Below are 10122 nucleotides of genomic sequence, written 5' to 3'. Positions count from 1 at the left end.
TTGGGCTACAAACTAATGTGACCCCACTGTGGAAAGATAATATTCTCAGCAACACAATGATGTTCTCCGTTTTGCTCTACCACCCCCCAAAATCCATCAAAGTTACCAGTACTGGTTTAAAAAACGAATGGAAGTATGGAGGTCGTTTTGTGTCTACCCCCAAAAAGAGGTTAAATATGTGTAAAAATATATATATTTCCTGAGCTCTTTTAAATCTCCTAGATATAGGACAGACACGTTTTTTTTTTAAGTGACATATTTATAATATATAGTCCTAGAGATTAACTGCTCATCTCCTCATTGGACCATTCAGACCTAGCATGTTTTAAAAACGGCATTGTACTGTGTATACCCATGTGTATCCTGTGCATATGACAAATACACTTGACTTGAGATGGAGTGGAGGGACACAGGCGATCATACACATGGTAAAAAAAAATGAATGAATTCCAATTTCCACTGTTAAAACCCCCTAGAGTCGATGTCCGCTCCCCCTCAGAAAACAAATTAGATGCACCGGTTTGAGTGTGTCAAGAACTACAACGCTGCTGGGTATTTCATGCGCAACAGTTTCCCGTATGTATCAAGAATGGTCCACCAACCAAAGGACATCCAGCCAACTTGAAACAACAGGGGAGAGCATTGGAGTCAACATGGGCCTGCTTTTGACACCTTGTAGTCCATGCCCCGGCAAATTGAAGCTATTCTGAGGGCAAAAGGGTGAGCAAGTCAATAGTAGGAAGGTGTTCCTAATGTGTTGTACAATCAGTGTATATGGAAGTAGTTTAGTGTCAATATGTTTAGTTAAATATGGGTAAAAGTAGTTAAATTTACAAAAAAACAAAAGTTAAATTAGTGTATTCGGATATTTCAGCCATACCCGTTGCTGACAGGTGATTCAAATTTAGCACACAACCATGCAATCTTCATAGACAAGCATTGACAGTAGAATGACCTTACCGAAGATCGCACTGACTTTCAACGTGGCATCATCTAATGATGCCACCTTTCCAACAAGTCAGCTTCATGAAATGGGTTTCCATGCCCAAGCAGCCACACCACAAGCCTAAGATCACCATGCGCAATGCCAAGAGTCGGCTGGAGAGGTGTAAAGCTCACTGCCATTGGACTCAGGAGTAGTGGAAACACGTTCTCTGGAGTGATGAATCACGCTTCACCATCTGGCAGTCTGAAGGACGAATCTGGGTTTGGTGGATGCCAGGAGAACGCTACCTGCCCAAATGAAAAGTGCCAACTGTAAAGTTTGGTGAAGCTGAAATAATGGTAAGGGGCTGTTTTTCATGGTTCAGGTCCCTTAGTTCCAGTGAAGATACATTTTAATGCTACAGCATACTATGACATTCTTGACGATTCTGTGATTCTAACTTTGTGGCAACAGTTTGGGGAAGGTCCTTTCCTGTTTCAGCATGACAATGACCCCGTGCACAAATCAAGGTGCATACAGAAATGGTTTGTCGAGAGCGGTGTGGAGTAATGGAAGCAAGTCCCCTCGGCAATGTTCCATCAAGTGGAAATCCTTCCCAGAAGAGTGGAGGCTGTCGTAGCAGCAAAGGGGAGACCAACTCCATATTAATGCCCATGGTTTTGGAATGAGATGTTTAATGAGCAGGTGTCCACATGCATTTGGTCAAGTAGTGTATTTCCTTATCTTTCTTGTATCTCTCAGATATATGACAGACATTTTAAAACAAACATCCTTTAGATATATTTTTTCCATGTATGAATTCAGTATGTTTCTATTTGCTAATAGCAGCAAGGCCAAATTCAATGTTTAATCAAATTATTTTTTGGTATATTTTTTGGGGACACCTAAAGGGGTCCTAAAATTTTTTATCAAAAAGCTAAATGATCCCTGGTACGACCGTCTTAAAAAAATTCCATCCGGCTTAGACTCTTAATGATTAAGAGAGGAGTTTTATTTAGCAATACCGCAGTTTAACGGTTTGGAACAGATGCACATGGCCAAAGATAAATAACAAAAGACACAGTTTAATGAAATTTGCTCAAATTTAAGGAGGCAAACGTCCACAGGTAAAGACAAGCTTAAGGGCCCGTGTATATAAATAATATTATAAACTGGGTGGTATGAGCCCTGAATGTGTCACGTCCTGACCTTAGTTCCTTTCTTATGTCTCTATTTTAGTTTGGTCAGGGCGTGAGTTGGGGTGGGCATTCTGTGTTGTTCGGGTTGAGCGTAAATGTTGAAGAAATACAAGACTAACTTGAACATGTCAAATGGACTCTCCAGAGAATTTTGTATTCTTTAACAGTGCCTATAAAAACATAATGTCTATGTTTTTGTATTTCTGTGTTTGGCCTGGTATGGTTCCCAATCAGAGGCAGATGTTTATAATTGTCTCTGATTGAGAACCATACTTAGGCAGCCTGTTTGCCCACTATGATTTGTGGGTAGTTGTTTTCTGTGTCTGTGTTTTACCATACAGAACTGTTTCGGTTTTCATTTATTTCTCTTGTTCTTTTGTATTCAGTGTTCGGTGATTTCATTAAAATATGGACACTTACCACGCTGCGCATTGGTCCGATCTTTCCTACTCCTCATCAGACGAGGAGGAGATTCGTTACAGAATGCTGATTGGCTGACTCTGCGATGCGTCGTGCCTAAGAACAGCCCTTAGCTGTTCTTAGGCCATATACCACACCCCCTTGTGCCTTATTGCTTAAATTTATAAACTGGGTGGTTTGAGCCCTGAATGCTGATTGGCTGACAGCCATGGTATATCAGACTGTATACCATGGGTATGACAAAACACTTATTTTTACTGCTCTAATTCCGTCGGTAAACAGTTTACAATAGCAATAAGGCACCTTGTGGGTTTGTGATATATGGCAAATATACCACGGCTTAGGGCCGGGAGGGAGGAGAGGTGGAAGGGAGGAGAGGTAGAAGGGAGGAGAGGTAGACGGTAGGAGTGGTGGAAGGGAGGACAGGTGGAAGGGAGCAGAAGTGGAAGGGAGGAGAGGTGGAAGAGGAGAGGTTGAAGGGAAAAAAAATGGAAGGGAGGAGAGGTAGAAGGGATGAGAAGTAGAAGGGAAGATGAGAGAGGGAAGGGTGGAAATGGAGGATAGATGGAAGGGATGAGAAGTGGAAGAGAGGATAGTCGGAGGGGGGTGGGGGGGGGGGGGGGGGGTGGAAGGGAGGAGAGACGTAAGGGAGGAGAAAGCCGGAAGTCCTTAATTTTCATCCAGTCAGAAGGCATCGGTAATGCTAAGAGCCTGTCAGTACGTAGAGAGAGGAAGGAGAGTGAGAGGGCAAGAGAGAAGGGGGGGCTAAAGAAAGCCTGAAAGAGGAAGAGAGAAAGAGAGAGAGAGAGAGAGACAGAGAGAGAGAGAGAGAGAGAGAGAGAGAGAGAGAGAGAGAGAGAGAGAGACGAAATGAAGGAGGAACAGAGAAAGAGAAAGAGAGCCTTGACCTGAGCAGGCACACCTAGTTCTTCTGAGAGGTAAATCTAAAAGTACTGACCAATAATGCACGGCAGTTCTCATTTAGCCCATTAGAGGGCCTTGAGTTGCTACACACACACACACACACACACAAACACACACACACACAAACACACACACAAAGACCGTGTGTGTGTGTGTGTGCGTGGCTTACATGATTTTTTGTAGATCAACATTTTTGTGGAAGGTACTACACCGTGCACAGACCCCCTCCTGCACTCAACTTTGTGGAGATATGTTGAGTTTCCTTGTAGGCCTATTTGTCAGGGAAACTGTGAAGCCAGCTATATATACAACCTGATTCTGTTTAGGAGTCTTTAATTAAAGAATGTGAAACAATGCTGTTTCTTTTTTATACTTTCGTTACGTCATGCAGAGGTTCTTTATATGGCCTAAAATAAATGTGTTCATATGGGCAGAATATTATCTATAGGTTATAGCATACCCAATTTTTAGCAGTTGTGAAAATAAAACATTTAATGTGATTTTTTTTTTCTGGTAATAACGTCAACATTTCAATTACAAAATACTGGATGGATGGCTTCGATAGTTCAGCAATCGAATTGCAAGACTTTCATATGCTAATAATCCAAATATTCTGCTTAAAAATATCTGCTACAGTACCCTCCCTCAGTATTCATTATTCTCAGAGGAGCAGAACAATGGAACCCAAATGTATCCTCTCTGTGTGGGTAAAAAAAAGTCCTGTCACATGAAGGCTACACCTACAGACCTGAACCGAACAGTTTTCGTACATAGGACACCGCTACAGTAACGGGTTGATAGCAACAATTGATATCCTTTCAGACAATTAAAAAAGTGCTGCATCTCAAGCATCTGTCTATACCCTTTCACACAGTAGATTTCAAATCAAATCAAATGTATTTGCCACATACACATGGTTAGCAGATGTTAATGCGAGTGTAGCGAAATGCTTGTGCTTCTAGTTCTGACAATGCAGTAATAACCAACGAGTAATCTAACCTAACAATTCCACAACTACTACCTTATACACACAAGTGTAAAGGGATAAAGAATATGTACATAAAGATATATGAATGAGTGATGGTACAGAACGGCATAGGCAAGATGCAGTAGATGGTATCGAGTACAGTATGTATATACATGAGATGAGTAATGTAGGGTATGTAAATAGAAAAGTGGCATTGTCACGTTCTGACCTTAGTTCTTTTATTCAGGTCTTTGTTTTAGTATGGTCAGGGCGTGAGTTGGGTGGGTTGTCTATGTTCATTTTTCTATGTTGTTTTTTGAGTTTGGCCTGGTATGGTTCTCAATCAGAGGCAGGTGTCGTTGGTTGTCTCTGATTGAGAATCATACTTTGGTAGCCTTTTTCCTGCCAGTCTGCACAGTGCGATATCAACCCAGAGCATATTGAACTGCTTTTTCTCTACCACATCTCCCGATTCCTACCGCAAGCTCTGAACCTTTAGCTAGCTAGCAAGCTGCTATCCGAGTGGCTACTCCTGGCTAACGTCACTGTCCCAATGCAAGCACCAGTTAGCTTGGAGCTATCCTCGAGCTAATCCCATCTCCCGGCTAGACGAAGAGATCGATCAGACAATTCCTGGGCTTCAATACCTCTTTTGCCAATTGGCCTGGACCCTTTGCTGCCGACACGGATCCCCGCCGATCCATCACGACTGGTCTGCCGACGTAACCGTTCGAGGGGGTTTCAATAGGCTTTTCCATTGCGAAGTCCCCCTGAGGCCCGTCTGCTAGCGTGCTTCCCCCAGCCTGCTAGCTGTCTGAATCGCTGTGTCTCCAGCTTGCCTAGCTACTCACTGGACCCTATGATCCCTATGATCACTCGGCAACACATGCCTCTCCCTAATGCCAATATGCCTTGTCTATTGCTGTTTTGGTTAGTGTTTTAGTTAGCCTTTAGCCGTACCCTTATCCTACTCCTCCTCTGTTCCTCTGGTGATGTAGAGGTTAACCCAGGCCCTGCAGCCCCCAGGAAAACTCCAATTTCCCATCACTCCCATATCCCTCTCATTTGTTGACTTCTGTAACCATAAAAGCCTTGGTTTTATGCGTTAACATTAGAAGCCTCCTCCCTAAGTTTATTTTATTCACTGCTTTAGCAAGCTCCGCCAACCCAGATGTCCTAGGCGTGTCTGAATCCTGGTTTAGGAAGGCCACCAAAAATCCTGACATTTCTATCCCTAACTATAAAGTGCTGCATCACAAGCGTCTGTCTATACCCTTTCAGACAGTAGAATTCTGCTCTGGCATAGAAAGATAGAACTGCCAAAGGGGGCGGAGTTGCAATCTACTGCAGAGATAGCCTGCAGAGTTCTGTCATACTATCCAGGTCTGTGCCCAAACAATTCGAGCTTCTACTTTTAAAAATCAAGTCTCTCACCTTTGCCGGTTGTTTATAGACCCCCTTCAGTCCCCAGCTGTGCCCTGGACACAATATGTGAATTTATTGTCCCCCATCTATCTTCAGAGATCGTACTGTTAGGTGACTTAAACTGGGACATGCTTAACACCCCGGCCGTCCTACAATCTAAGCTAAATGCCCTCAATCTCACTCAAATTATCAAGGAACCTACCAGGGACAACCCTAAATCCGTAACCATGGGCACCCTCTTAAATATCATCCTGACCAACTTGCCCTCTAAATACACCTCTGCTGTCTTCAACCAGGATCTTAGCGATCACTGTCTCATTGCCTGCGTGCGTAATGGATCCGCGGTTAAACGACCACTCCTCATCACTGTCTAGCGCTCCCTAAAACACTTCAGTGAGCAGGCCTTTCTAATCGACCTGGAAGGATATTGACCTCATCCCTTCAATAGAGGATGCCTGGTTGCTCTTCAAAAGTGCCTTCCTCACCATCTTAAATAAGCATGCCCCATTCAAAAAATGTAGAACTAAAAACAGATATAGCCATTGGATCACCCCAGACTTGACTGCCCTTGACCAGCACAAAAACATCATGTGGCTTTCTGCATTTGCATCGAATAGCCCCTGCGATACACAACTTTTCAGGGAAGTCAGGAACCAATATACTCAGTCAGTTAGGAAAGCTAAGGCTAGCTTTTTTAAATATAAATTTGCTTCTTGTAGCACTAATTCCAGAATGTTTTGGGACACTGTAACGTCCATGGAGAATAAGAGCACCTCCTCCCTGCTGCCCACTGCACTGAGGGTAAGAGACATTGTCACTACTGATAAAACTACGATAATCGATAGTTTCAATAAGCAATTTAGAATGACAGTCATCCAATATGCTGTAATATAAATAAGGTCATGCGCCTAAAAAAATTATATTGGCCTCCCTCATCTTAAACGGCACTGACTGCCACTGCACTGTACCACATGGTGGCCTAGTTTCAAAACAAGAGTCTTCACTCAACGTCAGCACTATTTAATCTCTGAGGTCAAGTTCAAAGAGAGAGAGAGAAACCACGTTAGGAGGAGCCCTCCAGTTGCTGTAGATTGTTTATTGTGCATGTCTTCCATCCTCTGCACTTATCCAGCTGCTCTCTCTCTCGTTACTGTCATTCGCTGTGAGATTGTGATTCGGTGCTTTTGTGTCTAGCTGTTGTTGTTATCCTGCATGTCACCTCGTAAACCCAGAAGTGAGATGTTCCTCCCGTCGTAGCTCCACCCCCCTTTTTCTGCAAGTTGCTGGCAATACTATGGGCCAAATGTCCCCTCTACTTCCGAAATGTGAAAGATGCAAACACCAGTGAAATAATGATGTCCAAATGATCAGTGACGGAAAAATCTTCCCAGCAGAACAAAGTTTGTCATTAGTTGTCACATCAGTCTATTGAAAGCAATACGATATAATTCATGTTGTGCATCTGTACACAAAAGATTAGCCTGCATGGAGTGGCAGGTCAGCAGTCTTTGGGTTCTATTGCAATAGACAAGCTCAATCAAGCACAGATACATTTTAAATAATTTCAAGTATTTGAAATAGTATTTGAACCCAGGTCTGCTCTCTCATGACACTTACTTTAACTATCCAATGAAAATCAAACTTTTAAAAGTTCATATTCTGTTAACTCATACTGTCACGGGCGTCGTAAGAAGTAGACCAAATTTCGGCGTGGTAAGCGTACATTTCTGTTTATTTAGGTAAATGTCGCCAACAAACCAAAGACCGTGAAGCTTAACATAGGCTATAATGCCTCTAACAAAGTCAACTAACCACACTGAAGGAGGGAAAAAGGGCTACCTAAGTATGATTCCCAATCAGAGACAACGATAGACAGCTGTCCCTGATTGAGAACCATACCCGGCCAAAACATAGAACTAAAGAAACATAGAAAACAAAACATAGAATGCCCACCCAAATCACACCCTGACCAAACCAAAATAGAGACATAAAAAGTCTCTCTCAGGTCAGGGCGTGACACATACCCCCAAAAATGTGTTGACTCATCCTATACTAGTATTTGTGGCCAAAGCATAAATTGGAGAAAAAACACACCAAAAACCCTACCTCAAACAAGTATCTCAAACAAATGCTTGCTATTTCCTCAAAAACGATTATTATTATTATTATATGTTTTTTAACCTTTATTTAACTAGGCAAGACAAATAACTAGACAAATTCTCATTTACAGTGACAGCCTAGGAACATTGGGTTAACTGCCATGTTCAGGGGCAAACTTCAAGTCTCGCTGTTTGACTCCGCACTCTGCACCTGCCTGGTTGACTGCCTCATCAGAAAACAAGGTATGTATTGATAAAAGCAGTTAATAAAATAAGTTGAGTCATGCTCTAAAACCAGATAGAATGATCCCACCTATAGCTATCTAACAAAAACTACTAATGTTAGCTTTAGTAGCCTAGCTAACTAACATTCTAGGTTGATGCAATCATGTAGCCAGCAGCTAACGTTAATCATTTTGAGTAGACTCACTGAATAAATGTGTTTGGCACAGGATTTATTTACCTAGGCAAGTCAGTTAAGAACAAATTCTTATTTTTAATGACGGCCTAGGAACAGTGGGTTAACTGCCTGTTCAGGGGCAGAACGACAGATTCGTACCTTGTCAGCTCTGGGGTTTGAACTTGCGACCTTCCAGTTACTAGTCCAACGCTCTAACCACTAGGCTACCTAGAAGATGAAACAATCTGCTGCTGCTACCCAAGGCCTAGGGATACTGAAGTTCCTGAAAAGGTTATTCAGACAGTTTGTTAGTCAAGTAATGTCGGACATTTATTTTATTTCCACTGATGGTGGTTATAAAGAAATGTTTTTGGCACAAATTTCACTGTCTTAAAAGTAAAGAAACGTTAAATTCCACCACGGTGCAGTTGACACAGACAATTTGAACACATTTGTCCAACCCTAACAGATGGATGGTTAATGCAGAAAGAGAGAATTTATGGATTCTATCACCACCATCATTTTCACACATACAGAGACAGGGATCCATCATGACCTCAGTCCTTTTCAGCTAGCTAGTACATAGTGACACCTACTGATATGAACTGGTAATGCAGGTTTGGTTAGAATAGAGTGCAGTAGAACAAGTAACATTCAATAAAATCTACTTAATAAAAAACATAGATGATTTAATGATTGAATATGGATTATACAGCCAATCAGTTCCTGCAATGAGTGCCAGGGAACCAACCCATGGGGGGCCAGGTGGAGACTAGGAAAACAACACAAGGCTACTGGTATTATGATTTAAGAAAACACAAAAACATTTTAAAAAGTATAGTGTTAAATGTAACCCTGCCTTGTTACAGTCTACTATCTATAGTGTTAAATGTAACCCTGCCTTGTTACAGTCTACTATCTATAGTGTTAAATGTAACCCTGCCTTGTTACAGTCTACTATCTATAGTGTTAAATGTAACCCTGTGTCACGCCCTGGTCAAAGTATTTTGTGTTTATCTTTATGTATTTGGTCAGGCCAGGGTGTGGCATGGGGTTTTTGGAATTGTGGTGTGTTTGTCTTGGGGTTTTGGTGGTGGTATTGGGATTGTTGCTTAGTGGGTTATCTAGCAAAGTCTATGGCTGTCTGGAGTGGTTCTCAATCAGAGGCAGGTGCTTATCGTTGTCTCTGATTGGGAACCATATTTAGGTAGCCATATTCTTTGAGTTTGTCGTGGGTGATTGTCCTTAGTTTCTTACTTGTTACTCTCTGTTAGTTTGCACTAGATAGGCTGTTTTCGGTTTTCATTACGTTTATTGTTTTGTAGTGTTCGTGTATGTTCGTGTTTCTTTGTTTCATTAAATATGTATCTAAATCAACACGCTGCATTTTGGTCCGATCCTTGTTCTACCTCTTCGTCAGAGGAGGATATAGAAGAAAACCGTAACACCCTGCCTTGTTACAGTCTACTGTCTATAATGTTAAATGTAACCCAGCCTTGTTACAGTCGATAGTGTTAAATGTAACCCTGCCTTGTTACAGTCTAGTGTCTATAGTGTTAAATGTAACCCTGCCTTGTTACAGTCTACTGTCTATAGTGTTAAATTTAACCCTGCCTTGTTACAGTCTAGTGTCTATAGTGTTAAATGTAACCCTGCCTTGTTACAGTCTACTGTCTATAGTGTTAAATTTAACCCTGCCTTGTTACAGTCTACTGTCTATAGTGTTAAATGTAACCCTGCCTTGTTACAGTCTACTGTCTATA

This window comes from Oncorhynchus kisutch, linkage group LG11, assembly GCF_002021735.2.
Source record: "Oncorhynchus kisutch isolate 150728-3 linkage group LG11, Okis_V2, whole genome shotgun sequence".
Classification (NCBI taxonomy): domain Eukaryota; kingdom Metazoa; phylum Chordata; class Actinopteri; order Salmoniformes; family Salmonidae; genus Oncorhynchus; species Oncorhynchus kisutch.
This window is presented reverse-complemented; position numbering follows the sequence as displayed.